The following is a 12340-nucleotide window of genomic DNA, read 5'->3' on the forward strand; positions in this document are numbered from 1 at the left end:
GAGTCCTTCTTTCTTGGTGCTGACAGCCAGGCTTGGTGAGGAAGAGCAGGGGTTGAGAGAAGAACATGGTGGTGGGGGAAGAGGGTGATGAGGAGCTTGAAGTCCAGGTTACTTCTGGGAACCTGAAGTCCTGTTGGTTAGAGCATGCAGAGCAGAAACCACCTTGCTGATCAGAACATGTGCAGTGGAAGCTACCTAAGCCCCCAGTGACAGGTTTCTAGTTCCACACCTGAGGTCTAAGGTCTTTAGAGCTGCTTCAGTCCTATTCTTGGTGGTTGGATGTCTGCCTGCTCCTGGTTGTTCCAAGGATGGTTTTCACCCACCCAAATTTGCAAATAGTTCCTTCAAACTCCAGACTATGGAAACCTTCCCATCCTGCTTAACAAGGATAATAATAAAATAATAATCATCATCATCATCATTGTAGCATTTGTTACTCTGCCTCATAATAATTGTAGCGTTTGTTACTGCTGCCAAAGTTGATTGTCTCCCTTTGGATGGCTAACACTCACTATAATTAACTGTTTCCTCTTTTGGCAGACCTTTTATGGGAATATATATATATAATCAGGACTTGGCGGTTTGAAAGAGTGGCAGCTCCCCAGATGGGGAGTTTGAGAAAAAGGCAGGAGTTGGAGATAGCTGGTACAACTCAATCAGCAAGCGAAGAGTAGCAGCAACATGGTACGATCTGGAGGCCTCAAATTTCAAGTCTTGAACCTAACAATATATCAGTTGAGTCTGGTCTGGGGAAATCTAGGTGGGATTTGAAAAGAAGAAACTTGGAGAATCTATGGCCTCAAAGAAATCAGCATCATTAACCAGTCAGCAAGAGGGAGCATATTCTGTTTTAATTCAGTAGAGAAGGACAGAAGAAGCTTAGGGTAAAGCTGTACAGACAAGGTATTTTTGCAGCGGGCTTACTGATTGGTCCAGGAATCCAGCTGCTGCCTGGGAGTGTTGACTGTACCGTATTGCTTCTCGCAAACCTTCTCAGGCCTCTTGGCCCTGGTCCTCCCAGATCAGCAGTGAGAAAGTGGAGAGGATTGGCCAGAGGAAAAGCACAGAGTGCTATTTGTCCATCCGGTGGACCTACTGCTGATAGGATCCCTGAGGCAGTGGTGGGACCTCCAGAAACACCTCTCAGGGTCCACCTCAGGAATTGTGGAAGGAGCATGGCCTAGTGGATAGAGCCCAGGCTTGGGAGTCAGAAGGACCTGAGTTCTAATCCTGACTCTTCCACTTATCTGCTGTGTGAACTTGGGCAAGTCACTTCACTTCTTGGTGCCTCAGTTACCTCATCTGGAAAATGGGGATTGAGTTGCAAACCCCATGTGGGACAGGGACTATGTGCAACCTGATTAGCTGGTATCTACCCCAGTGCTAAGAACAGTGTGTGACATATAGTAAGTGCTTAACAAATATCATCATCATTATTATTATTATTTGACTCCCATTTCCGTTCTCTCTGATGCCATCCTGTCATGCTACACCCACCCACAACAGAAACAACAACATATGCAACGTTTTGTTGCAGTCCATCCCAAGAGGGTTCCTCTGCTGCTTCTGCCCCCACTGCCATCCCCAACGCTGTCTTCACTCAACCATTCCCAACGTCATCCCCAGTGTCACCCCTTAACTGAACCTCTTTGATTATAAGACCCTTTTATTTCTACCACATTAATGCATCCCTTCTTTCCTGAATGACAGGCAACTCTGCTGCTTCCAGAGGAGCGGAGAGACACATAACCAGTCTCCCTCTTTGTCATGGGCTGCCTGGCCACTACCCTTGCAACTGTACGGTCACCTGGCCCCGTCCCCCTCCACCATCGCCCTCCGATGATGCCCAGAGGTGGCCGCTTCACTTTCTTACTGTCTGAAACTGGGCCCCAGATAAATCCTGGTTAATGTGAGCAAGAAAATTCCTCTCAGAAAACAATGCCCCGCCTGTGCAGACAAAGACACTTCTTTTCAAAGAATGATCAGCAAAGAGTACCGCGAACCTCCACAAAAGCCAAAGGAGGACTACTGAAGTTATCACCCTAAAACAAGCCCTTTACCTAACCATTTACTATTAGTGAGCCCAAACTCCAACATGTGAAAGCCATGCCGTTTACAAGACTTGGTATCCTGTAGAAAAAGCAGTACCTAGCATAGAAGCAGCAAGATGTAGTGGAAAGGGCATGGGCCTGGGACTCAAGGAACAGGGTTCTAATCCAATCTCTGCCATTTGCCTGCTGTGTGACCTTGGGAAAGTCACTTAACTTCTCTGTGACTCTCTGTTGTAACTTCTCTGTTGTAAAATGGGGATTCAGTACCTTGTTCCCCATCCTACTTAGACTGTGAGCCCCATGTGGGGCAGAGACTGTGTCCAATCTAATTGTGTTAATAATTATGGTATTTGTTAAGTGCTTACTAAGTGCCAAGCACTGTTTTAAGCATATCTACACTTGCATCGGAGCAGTGCTTGGCATACAGTTAGGACTTCACAAATACCACAGTTATTATTACGATATTATTATCCTTTCTTATGAATCAGAGTTTGCAAGAGATTAAGGTACATGGTCTGTGAAGCTAAAGTTATAAACATCTCAAAATTATAAAAAGTCCCTAGGTAATTCAGAATATTCAGCTCCCATAATCAGCCTCAAAAATGTTGCAGTCGATATGCCTAGATTACTGTTACACTTTTGAATCAATCAATCGATCATATATACTGAGCCCATTCTATGGGCAAAGTATAGTACAAAGCATTTGGGAAAGCACAATAGAGTCCAGGGACAAAATCCCTTCTCTCTTGCAATCTAATGGGGAAGATAAACACGATGGAAAGAAAGGAGAATCTATCAATCAATCAAATTTTAAATGCTGCTAACATTCAAATGACTTGTTCTGAAAAACTTCTCTTTAAAATGCAGTCCACAGTATGCTCCCCCAGCATTTACTGAGCACTTACTCTGTACAGAGCACTGTACTAAATGCTTGGGAGAGTACGTTGTAATAGAGTTGGTAGACATATCCCCTGCCTACAATGAGCTTACATTCTAGAAGGGGAGACAGACATTGATACAAGTAAATAAATTGAAAATATGTACATAAGTGCTGGGGGGTTGAAGGAGAGATGAAAAAGGGAACAAGTACAAGTGCGAGTAAGTGCTTACATTCTGGATTCCTAAATGCATACTATAGGGATGATCAGGTACAGACAAAATGGGGGCATAGGAAGTCAAATGGCAATAAATCAAAGTCACTCTCAGACTTTTTGTGCAGAGTCCCCAAAAAGAAATCTTCTGCAATGAACAATAAGAGGTATACCTGATTCACTGAAGAGCATCCCAATGGAAAGAACAGCAAGTTCCCAGATCACAATTCCCAGGTCCAGCTAGGACTACTCTCTCTCTCTCTTTCTCACTCTCTCTGTCTCTCCCTCTCTCTTTCTCTCTCTCTTTCAGTCAGCAATGGAGAGAAAGATGCTCAGAGTAAGGTAAAGGAGAAAGAGTCATTATTCTCCCATAATAGTTCAGGTGCTCAGTCCTTGAACTAGTCAAAGGAATACATTCATCGACCCGCAAGGGTGGAGAGCAGTAGTGGGTAGAAAATGTGGGAGATTGGGAGACAGAACTGTAGCAGTGGGGGAAGTGGTAATGGTGGGTGGGGGAATCAATTTAGAGGTACTCAGAGGAAAAGGAGTTGGAAGATGCATCTTAGCTTGGCAGAAAATTAAACCAACTCTGGCTCCATCTTTCCATTAGACAACAAGGTATTTCCATGCCTTACCAGAGCAACGTGTTCTTTAAAGTAAGATTGGCTTATGCAAAACAAGCACACACGCACATACGTAGACACACAGACACACATGCATCCCTAAGAATTGTGCTGAATTGCAGAAATTATGGTCATGAAAAATAGTGCAGTGGGAAATAGTCCCAACTGAAAAAGTTGTAGAATTTGTCTCTAGATGGCACTAGCACTTCAAATTTTAAATGCTGCTCTGCTCCTTAAATTACTTGGAATTTCATATTAATTTTTCTAGAATTTCCTTTCACACAAACCTTAATTTCACATATAATTTCTTTAATTAAATGATGGGCTGTCTTCTAGATTATTTGCTAGTAAAAAATTTTGAAATTTAAAAATATTTTCATGATATAATTCTTCCATTTCCTACTCCTATTTCCTTAGAATAAGAAGCCCTACACTGCCTGCCAAAACCTTAGAGGCACTTGCGAACTGTAGAAGAGAGGTGTTATGTTTTAAACAGGTGAAGGAAACTAAGATCAAAATGCTTTAAAGAGCCACTAGACATGAGTATTCAGACAAGTATAGAATTACAGTGTTAATTTATGAAAAGTTCTTTTAAGTGAACTTCTAGTAGAGGATCTCCCATGAAGTAATTTACTTTTAACACAGCAAATAAACAATGTCTGCTTCTGGGCCATGCAAATTTATTTGCTTTGTTCTTGTTGTCTAATGAACACATTCTCAGACCTCAATCGATTACTGGTTTACATATTAGGGATTCTGGTACTAGTTATATCTTTGTTTCTAACTAGCTTCAAACAGAGATGAATCAGTATCATTTTAAGTAAAAAGATTCCGGGGAAATAAAGTTCTCAACCCCTCATATGTTGCCTCACATGTTAGAAATTATTTCCAATGAAGAAGGAATACGGGTCTTTATGGATAGACACAGATACTTTTGATAATATACATCCTTTGAGCATTTGGGCCCAGCTTCTAATTTTGAAATAGTTCTCCCAGAAAATACACACTTTGATGTTTAGCTGCCAATTCCCTTACACACCGACTATTTAATTTAAATATTTTGGAAAATCAGTGATCAATTTAATGCACAAAATGTATGTTTTGGATTAAATCATCCTGTGCTTTAAGCGGAAGTTTAAAAGGAGTTTGAAAGCACATACAAATGCACTATAAAACAACAAAAGTCTCTTTTCTGTTGCTATGTATCGTAGTAGTAAAACACTGCATGCAAATGGCATAAGGATTTCATTTGCCAACATCATTTATTACTTAAAGTTAGTTGGTACAAAACAGAGTAACTGAAATGCACCATGAAACCAATGCGTTTGTTCATTCACTTCTGAAGCACAACCACGCCATTTATTCATTTTTAAAAAAATGTTAATATGGCAGTTTAATACGTTCATCTTGATCAGTAATCCAGGCCCAGATACCAAAGACAGAATGAAATTTCCACCTCTCCTTAGTGGACTGGAGCACAATCCAAACATTTGGATAGATAAAATTCAACTGACTTGTTCTGAAAAACTTCTCTTTAAAATTCAGCCCACAGTATGCTATGCTCTCCCAGCACATGCCAATGTCTGAATGGTTGCACCAGATGATTGAGAGCCTTTCAATTAAGCAGCAATTTTGCAATTAGTGGAAACTGAGTGCTCATAACAATCATTCAAAAACAAGTCGAGACAAGTTAGTAATTACCCTATTAAAACGAAATATCCGCTTACACTTGTGCCGGGTGCCTTTGTACCCGGGCTTAACTGAAATCTTCCAAGCAGAGAGGTGTAAGCTGAAAATTACATTTTACCCAGTAAAATAAATCAATAATTCAGACATCCAAGATGAGAGTGCTTCATTTTAAAAGATGTACTGAGATTAGCTACGTGCAACCTTACAGATCTCTATTATCGTTGTTTACGTGCAGGAAGTCTGACATTTTTCTACTCTCCACAAGTTGGTCTTGAGTTCTGCTTTTCCACGTTACTAAGATCCTAGGAACTAAAACATCAGTATAATATGCTTTCCCTCGGCCCACTATGCTTTTAACTTCACTTCTGTTGTCCTATTGTTTATACTGAGAAAATGCTATAGATACTCTGACAATGAGTCAAAACTTCAGGCTGTTTTTAGATTTACAAGTTCACTGCCTGTAGGACTTGTGATAGACAGACTGTTCATAAAGACAGATAAAACACGCATTTGCCAAATATTATTTACAATTCAGTCCAAAAAAAATGTAAACAGGTTCCCTGCTATACTACTACCAGGTGGGTGTGCTCAGCTTGCTGTGATAAGCTAAATCGGGTGCTATTTATGTTTGAAGGCAAAGAATGATCAATTGTTTTCAATTTTTTGCCAGTGAAGAGCCGGTCAGCTTTCCTAGGTCTGCAAGCCTGCTGGAATAAGTATCAAATAGGGAGGGTATCCTCTCCCGGAAACTAGAAAGCGAAACGCCCACTGGAGAATCTGAGAAACAAGCAGTAGAAATTACGTTTTCAACTTCTCCTCAACATAACTGAACCCAAAGATTCAATGTTGTCCCGTTCTTCTTTGTCATTACGGGACAGTCACGATTTTCTTGTGGTCTTGAATAAGCCAAAAATAAATCAGATGCATCAATGGAATGACCTCTTAGCTTTCAAACTGCAGATTTGAATGATTTTTGATTGGCTGTAAAGATAGTCTTATATTTGCTGGAAAGCACCCACCACTAGGATAGAGTTCCTGAATATCTTAGTTAATCAGATCTTAAATAAGTTATGACTATTGATCTTGAAATGGCAGTGTCTTGGTGGGTCACTTTAAAATACACCAATGTGAGGGTTTGCCTTTAAACTTCAACTTGGAACGACTAGGTAAAACTTTTACTAGTCTGCAGAAAGTGATTCCCATAGTCATATTTTGCCCACTGAATGTGTGTGTCCATTTATTTAGCTCTTATTGACTCAGAGGTGACTTACTTTTCCTTAGTAGATCTAGAAACATGACCTTACTCACTAAGGGTCTGTTCATCACCGGATACACAATAGAGATTTTCAGTGCAGCATTTACTAACCGCTATCCCATTTGCCTTCGGTTTAACCCAATTTAACACCAGGGACACGGGCTTTCTAACCCTGGAATTCCAGTTATGGTAACCGGCATGTTTTAAATTCCAGTAAAGGTTACGGTTACATTTCAACAAGTGTATCTTTCCTCTTCCTTACCTCTGATGCTTGTCTAGAGGTAATATTCGAAGCCGCAGGCGATTTTCCATTACACTCAGGCATTACAAGCAGTGTCATACAATATGGTTTTAGTAAATGTTCTACATATACTTTTGTGTCTACCCGCTGCCAAAACTTCATCGTGTAGTATCTACATGATATGTGATCTATACTCACTTGAAGCTGGCCATGCCATATCTAAGTAACCTTCAGCCTAGGGAAATTTAATGTTGCATAAAGCAAACAATGAAAATTCCCATGTTTATACAAGTTGCTTCTTTAATTCTGCAGCAAGAACAAAGGCTGTAAAGCCGACAAGATCAGATCTTAAGACAATAGGTTTAGCTTTACAGCAAAACCAACGTGAATAACTTCAAAGAAAAAAAAAAGGAAGGGAAGAAAATGCTTTTCTGGGAGTTGTGCCACGCTGAGGGAGATACGCGAGCATCCCAGCCATTTTATTTCACCCAGCCCAATAGATAGAACTGACTATATGTTGCTCTACTGAAGGAGATACAGCCCTAGGTGGATTTAGCTTCTGAAATAAACACTCAAGAAATATTCTTTCCCTTGATTCCTGCCAAGAACATTCCTTCACTCTTGTCAGAAAGTGTTCACTGGTTACTGTTGATACCAAGGGGCAGGGCAAGCGGGGAAAGGGGAGAATCACAGACCCCCTAGCGAGTCCAGCTGCAGGGAGACACTTGGGCTCCCTCTGGCCAGAGCTCTCCGAAGCTGCCTAGGCTGAGGGAGTCCCCCAGTTCCCCAAGGCGTCGCAGCGAGTTGCGCGCAGCCTTTGGAATCCTTTCTCCTTTCACATGGTTGACTGCAGCCGCGGGAGGTAGCTAACAGATGCAACGTCTTAACTCAAAGGGAGCTTGGCCGAAGGGGATCATAACGGGAAGAGGTGCCTGGGAGAGAGCTGGCCCGGCCCATTGGAGACCTGAGCTGGAGGGTGACCCAGGCGGCCCCTCCCCTGGACACCCCCAAACCCCCCAACCCCACCCCCAGCCCAGGCCTGTCTTCTGCAGTCCCGATCGCTGCCGGAAGAGGGCAGGCAGCCTCTACCTTCCCGGCCCCAAGCCCCGCTTCCCACCCCCATCCATCCACATGCACGCTTATTCCACTCCACTCTGCCGTACTTATTGAGCGCTTACTGTGTGCAGAGCGCTGTACTGAGCACTTGGGAAAGTACAACACGGTAATAGAGAGAGACGATCCCTGTCCCACAACGAGCTCACAGCTTACCGTCCCTCTTCTTCTCCCCCAGGGCGAAACCCTCCACCCCTTTCTAGTTGACCTCGCACCTCCAACCCCCTCAATCCATCGGGTCCCTCCGGCCCCTAGTCCCTGCCTCTTTTCCTCCTCCCCCTCCCTCTCCCAACCCCGTTCTCCACCCGGCAGGTAGATAGAGTCCGCCCAAGGCTCCGTCCGGCTCCTCCTCCCCTACCAGGCGGGCCTCCTCCCCAAGGACCGGCTCCCACGGGCCCCTCCACTCCCACTCTGCCGTCCGAAACTTTTCGACTCGGGGCTCCGTCCTCCAAAAATATTTTTTTTTTAAAAAAAAACCAAATAAAATAAAGACCCGGAGAGGAGGCAGAAGCATGCAAGAGTCTCTCTTGGCACCGTTAAGCTGGGGAGGGGGCGTGAGGGTGTGAAGGCCCGGGAGGGGCAGAGACTCAAGTTTTCGAAGTAGTTTGACCCGAGGAGCGGAAAGTCCGCTCCGGCCGCCTGGGAAGCAGGTGACCGACGGATTGACATCTGGCTGGTCCCCTTGGGAGACGAGGACGGAGATGGGGGGAAGAGGGGGATCACCTGGATCCCTCCCTCCAGCCCTCCTCTTCCAGGCCGCCCACCAGGATCACCCCACCTGGCCCGGGCATCCCCTCCCCCCCCCCACACCCAAGTGGTCAGTGGGAGGGCACCACTGGTCCAGGGGTCAAGCCCCTTCCTCCTTCGCCCCATTCAAGGTGTTCCCCCGACCCCCTGGCGTCTTCCCGGTCCCCCTCCATCAACTTTCCCCGCCCGGAGGGAGGCTGGGCTCTGGTCCTCGCCCCGCGTCCCGGTACCTTGGATTCCACACAAAGCTAGTCGGGTCCCTTTTAGCTCCGGCGAGTCACATCCTCCTGCTCCTGCCTCCTCTCCAGCTCCCGCCTCTCCAGCTCCCGCAGCCCAGACCCAGTCCCAGCTCCAGTCCTAGTTCCAGTCCAAGCAGCCGCCGCCGACACCAGCACCACCAGCAGCTCAAGTGGCTCATCAAAGCTTTATGAGGGGGGCGGGGTGGGGGCGGGGGTGGGGGGGAGCAGGCGGGCTCCCTCACCCCCAGGACATGAAGGGGGGGGGGAGAGACAGAGACAGAGGGAACAGAGAGAGACAGAGGCAGAGAGAGACAGAGGGGAGGAAGGAGATGGGAGAAAAGAAGGGGGAGGGGGGAAAGAAAGAGACAAGAAGAGAGTGCAAAAGAAAGAGAGAGAAATAGAGGCAGAGGACAGAGACAGACAGAAGCAGAGAGAGACAGAGAGACAGAGGCAGAGAGAGACAGGGAGAGGAAGGAGATGAGGGGAAGAGAATGGGGGGAAGAAAGAGACAAGAAGAGAGGGAGTGAGTGAAAAAGAGGGAGAATAGAGGCAGAGGGCAGAGACAGAAACAGAGAGAGACCGAGGCAGGGAGAAACAGAGATAGAGAGGTAGAGGCAGAGAGAGACAGAGGGGAGGAAGGAGATGAGGGGAAGAGAAAGGCGGGGGAAGAAAGAGACAAGAAGAGCGGAAGAGAGTGAAAAAGAAGGAGAGAGAAATAGAGAGAGGCAGAGGGCAGAGATAGAAACAGAGAAAGGGGCAGGGAGAAACAGAGAGGCAGGGAGAAACACAGATAGAGAGGCGGGGGGAGGAGAAAGAAGAGGGGAAGAGAAAAGGGGGGGGAGAAAAAGAGACAAGAAGAAAGGGAGAGAGTGAAAAAGAAAGAGAGAAATAGAGACCGAGGACAGAGACAGACAGAAACAGGGAGTGAGGCAGAGGCAGAGAACGACAGAGGAGAGAAAGGAGATGAGGGAAAGAGAAAGGAGGAGAAAAGAGAGAGACAGGGAGAGAGGGAGAGAGAGTGAGGGACAGGGAGAGAGAGAATAAGAGGCAGAGGGGGGAAAGGATATGAGGGGAAGAGAAAGAGGGGGAAAGGGAGAAAATGAGAGAGGGAGAGGAAGAGTGAGGGTGAGGGAGAGAGAGAAAGTGAGAAACAAAGGACAGAAACAGAGAGAGACAGAGACAGAGATAAATAGAGACAGAGGCAGAGAGAGGCAGAGGGGAGGAAGGAGATGAGGGGAAGAGAAGGGTGAAGAGAGACAAGGAGAGAGGGAGAGAAGAGTGAGGGAGAGTGAGAGAGAGACAAAGAGAGAGAAATGGAGAGAGACAGTGAACAGACAGAAAGAAATAGAGTAAGAGAGAGAGAGAGAGGCAGAGGGGGAAAAGGAGGTGAGGGGAAGAGAAGGAGGGAGGAAAAGAGAGAAAAAGGGAGAAAGAGTGTGGGAGAGAGAAATGGAGAGAGACAGAGAGAAATAGAGACGGAGGCAGAGAGAGGCAGAGGGGGGAAAGGAGGTGAGGAGAAGAGAAAGAGGGGGAAAAGAGAGAAAAAGGGAGAGGGAGAGAGAAAGAGAGTGAGGGTGAGAGAGAGAAAGAGAGAGAAGCCACGAATTAGTTAGCCACTAGTCAGGGCTTCCACTGGTCCAGTGGCCTGTAGCCTGGGCAGCCGTACGAGAAAGGCCAGGGCGGCCGGGGCGGCTTAAAGGGCCCGCAGCGCCTCTCCCTGCTTCCCTCCCTTTCCCCTCCCGCCTTTCCCTCCTCCTTCCCGGCGCCAGCCAGCGGCTGCAGAGAGTTTTCCTGGGACCGACCGAAAGCCTCCTCCCTCTCTGCCCCGGCGCTGCCCGCCCACCGGCGTCTCGGGGCAGGCCCTCCAGCTCCCACTTGGCGGATCCACGAAGATGCTCTGGAGCCTGCTTGCCCTCCTCTCGCTCCCTCCCGGATCGTCTGGGAAACCGACGGCCGGTCCCGCTCCCCATCCCAATGCTAAGGTCATTCCGGCTGCCAAGCCGGGGTCACCCCGCTCCCCGGGGAGTAGGGCCCTGGGGGTCTCAGTCCGGCTTCCATCCTGAGCCACGCCACGCGTGGAAACCGGCCGGCACTTTAACTTTTACTTCCCTTCCCAACAAGCGAGTGTGCGTGTTTTTGTTTGTTTATGTATGTCCGGGAAGCCTATTTTTAATCAAGAGAAGAAAATCCCTCTGCTTCTTTCCTCAAACGAACCAGAAACTCAGCGCAGAAGCTTCCAAGTTCCCCAAAGCAGGGTTTAGGAAACTGGTCACACGCCCACTTAAACAGAGTTCTCTCCCTGGCCTCTCCAGGCTTCGCCTATTTCCAATCAAGATAATACAGCATTTTTTATTAATGAACCCTCCAGATAAAGTTACTCCCCTTCCTCCCCTCCCCCCGCCACCTTCCCCCCCCCCCCATCCCTTTCCCGAGCCAGGCAAAAGACTCAACTACATCCTCAGACTTCAAAGACCTAACAGAAGGAGAGGAAAAAAAAAGCACTCTTTTCAAAGACTGCTTGTAAAAGTAAACATTGATGCAGTTCCTGGGGGAGGCTCAGCCTGAAACTTCCAGTTTCTTGACAGTTCTCTGTGTGTACGTCTCTCTCTCATTCTCTATGCCTCACTCTTTCTCTTTCTCGGTCCCTCTCTTGCTGTTTCTCTTTCTATGCCTCTGTTTGTCTCTTTCTCTTTCTCTCTGTCATTCTTTTTTTCCTTCTTTTTTTCTTTTTTCTTTTCCCTCTTTCAAAATCAGTCCTGGTGGCTCTATGGTCTCCTGTGATGCAGCAAATAGATTAAATTATTGATAGTGGAAATTGCTTGGTGGAAGTAGTAATGGCATCTACTGATTGAGTAGCTCCATATGATCTTGGTAAAGACAGAGAGATTTCATACTAGCTCACTAGGGTTAGCTCAAGCTGGATCAGACCTAGAGTTGTGAATGAGACAGGGTGGAAATACTCTCCAGAGTTCCTCTGGAGTCTTGACGTACACTGTCATATGAAACCTCCGCTGCCTCTAAATAGACCCACTACAGCATGAATTACCAGAATCAAAAATGGAGTGATGCATCTTTTATGAAAAGAATTTCATTTTGTTTCAGTGTACTGCTTGTGTCTGCAGAAGTTGCCTCTGCCAATCCCTCAAACATGCAACCTTGTTCTATGCTTCTGAAAGATGAAGTTTTAAAACCACTCTGCTTTGACCAGTGGTTCTGGGTAGAGGTATTTCATGTTCTCGAATCTAAGAAAGAGCAGACAATTGCAGGGGATACTTCATATCACAAGCAAGG

General features: G+C 46.2%; 1 protein-coding gene across 2 annotated transcripts in view; it reads right to left on the minus strand.

The window, feature by feature from the left end:
* Positions 1-12340, minus strand: part of BDNF (brain derived neurotrophic factor) — a 78562-nt gene that overhangs the window by 24171 nt on the left and 42051 nt on the right. The window contains exon 1 of one of the 2 annotated variants that reach the window (XM_029059318.2): positions 9041-9227. The exons of the other annotated variant lie outside the window; for it this stretch is intronic. The gene's annotated coding sequence lies outside the window, so the exon portion shown is untranslated. Of the gene's footprint in view, positions 1-9040; positions 9228-12340 lie in introns of those variants that run through there. 2 annotated transcript variants of the gene reach the window in all.

This window comes from Ornithorhynchus anatinus, chromosome 3, assembly GCF_004115215.2.
Source record: "Ornithorhynchus anatinus isolate Pmale09 chromosome 3, mOrnAna1.pri.v4, whole genome shotgun sequence".
NCBI classification, from domain to species: Eukaryota; Metazoa; Chordata; class Mammalia; order Monotremata; family Ornithorhynchidae; genus Ornithorhynchus; species Ornithorhynchus anatinus.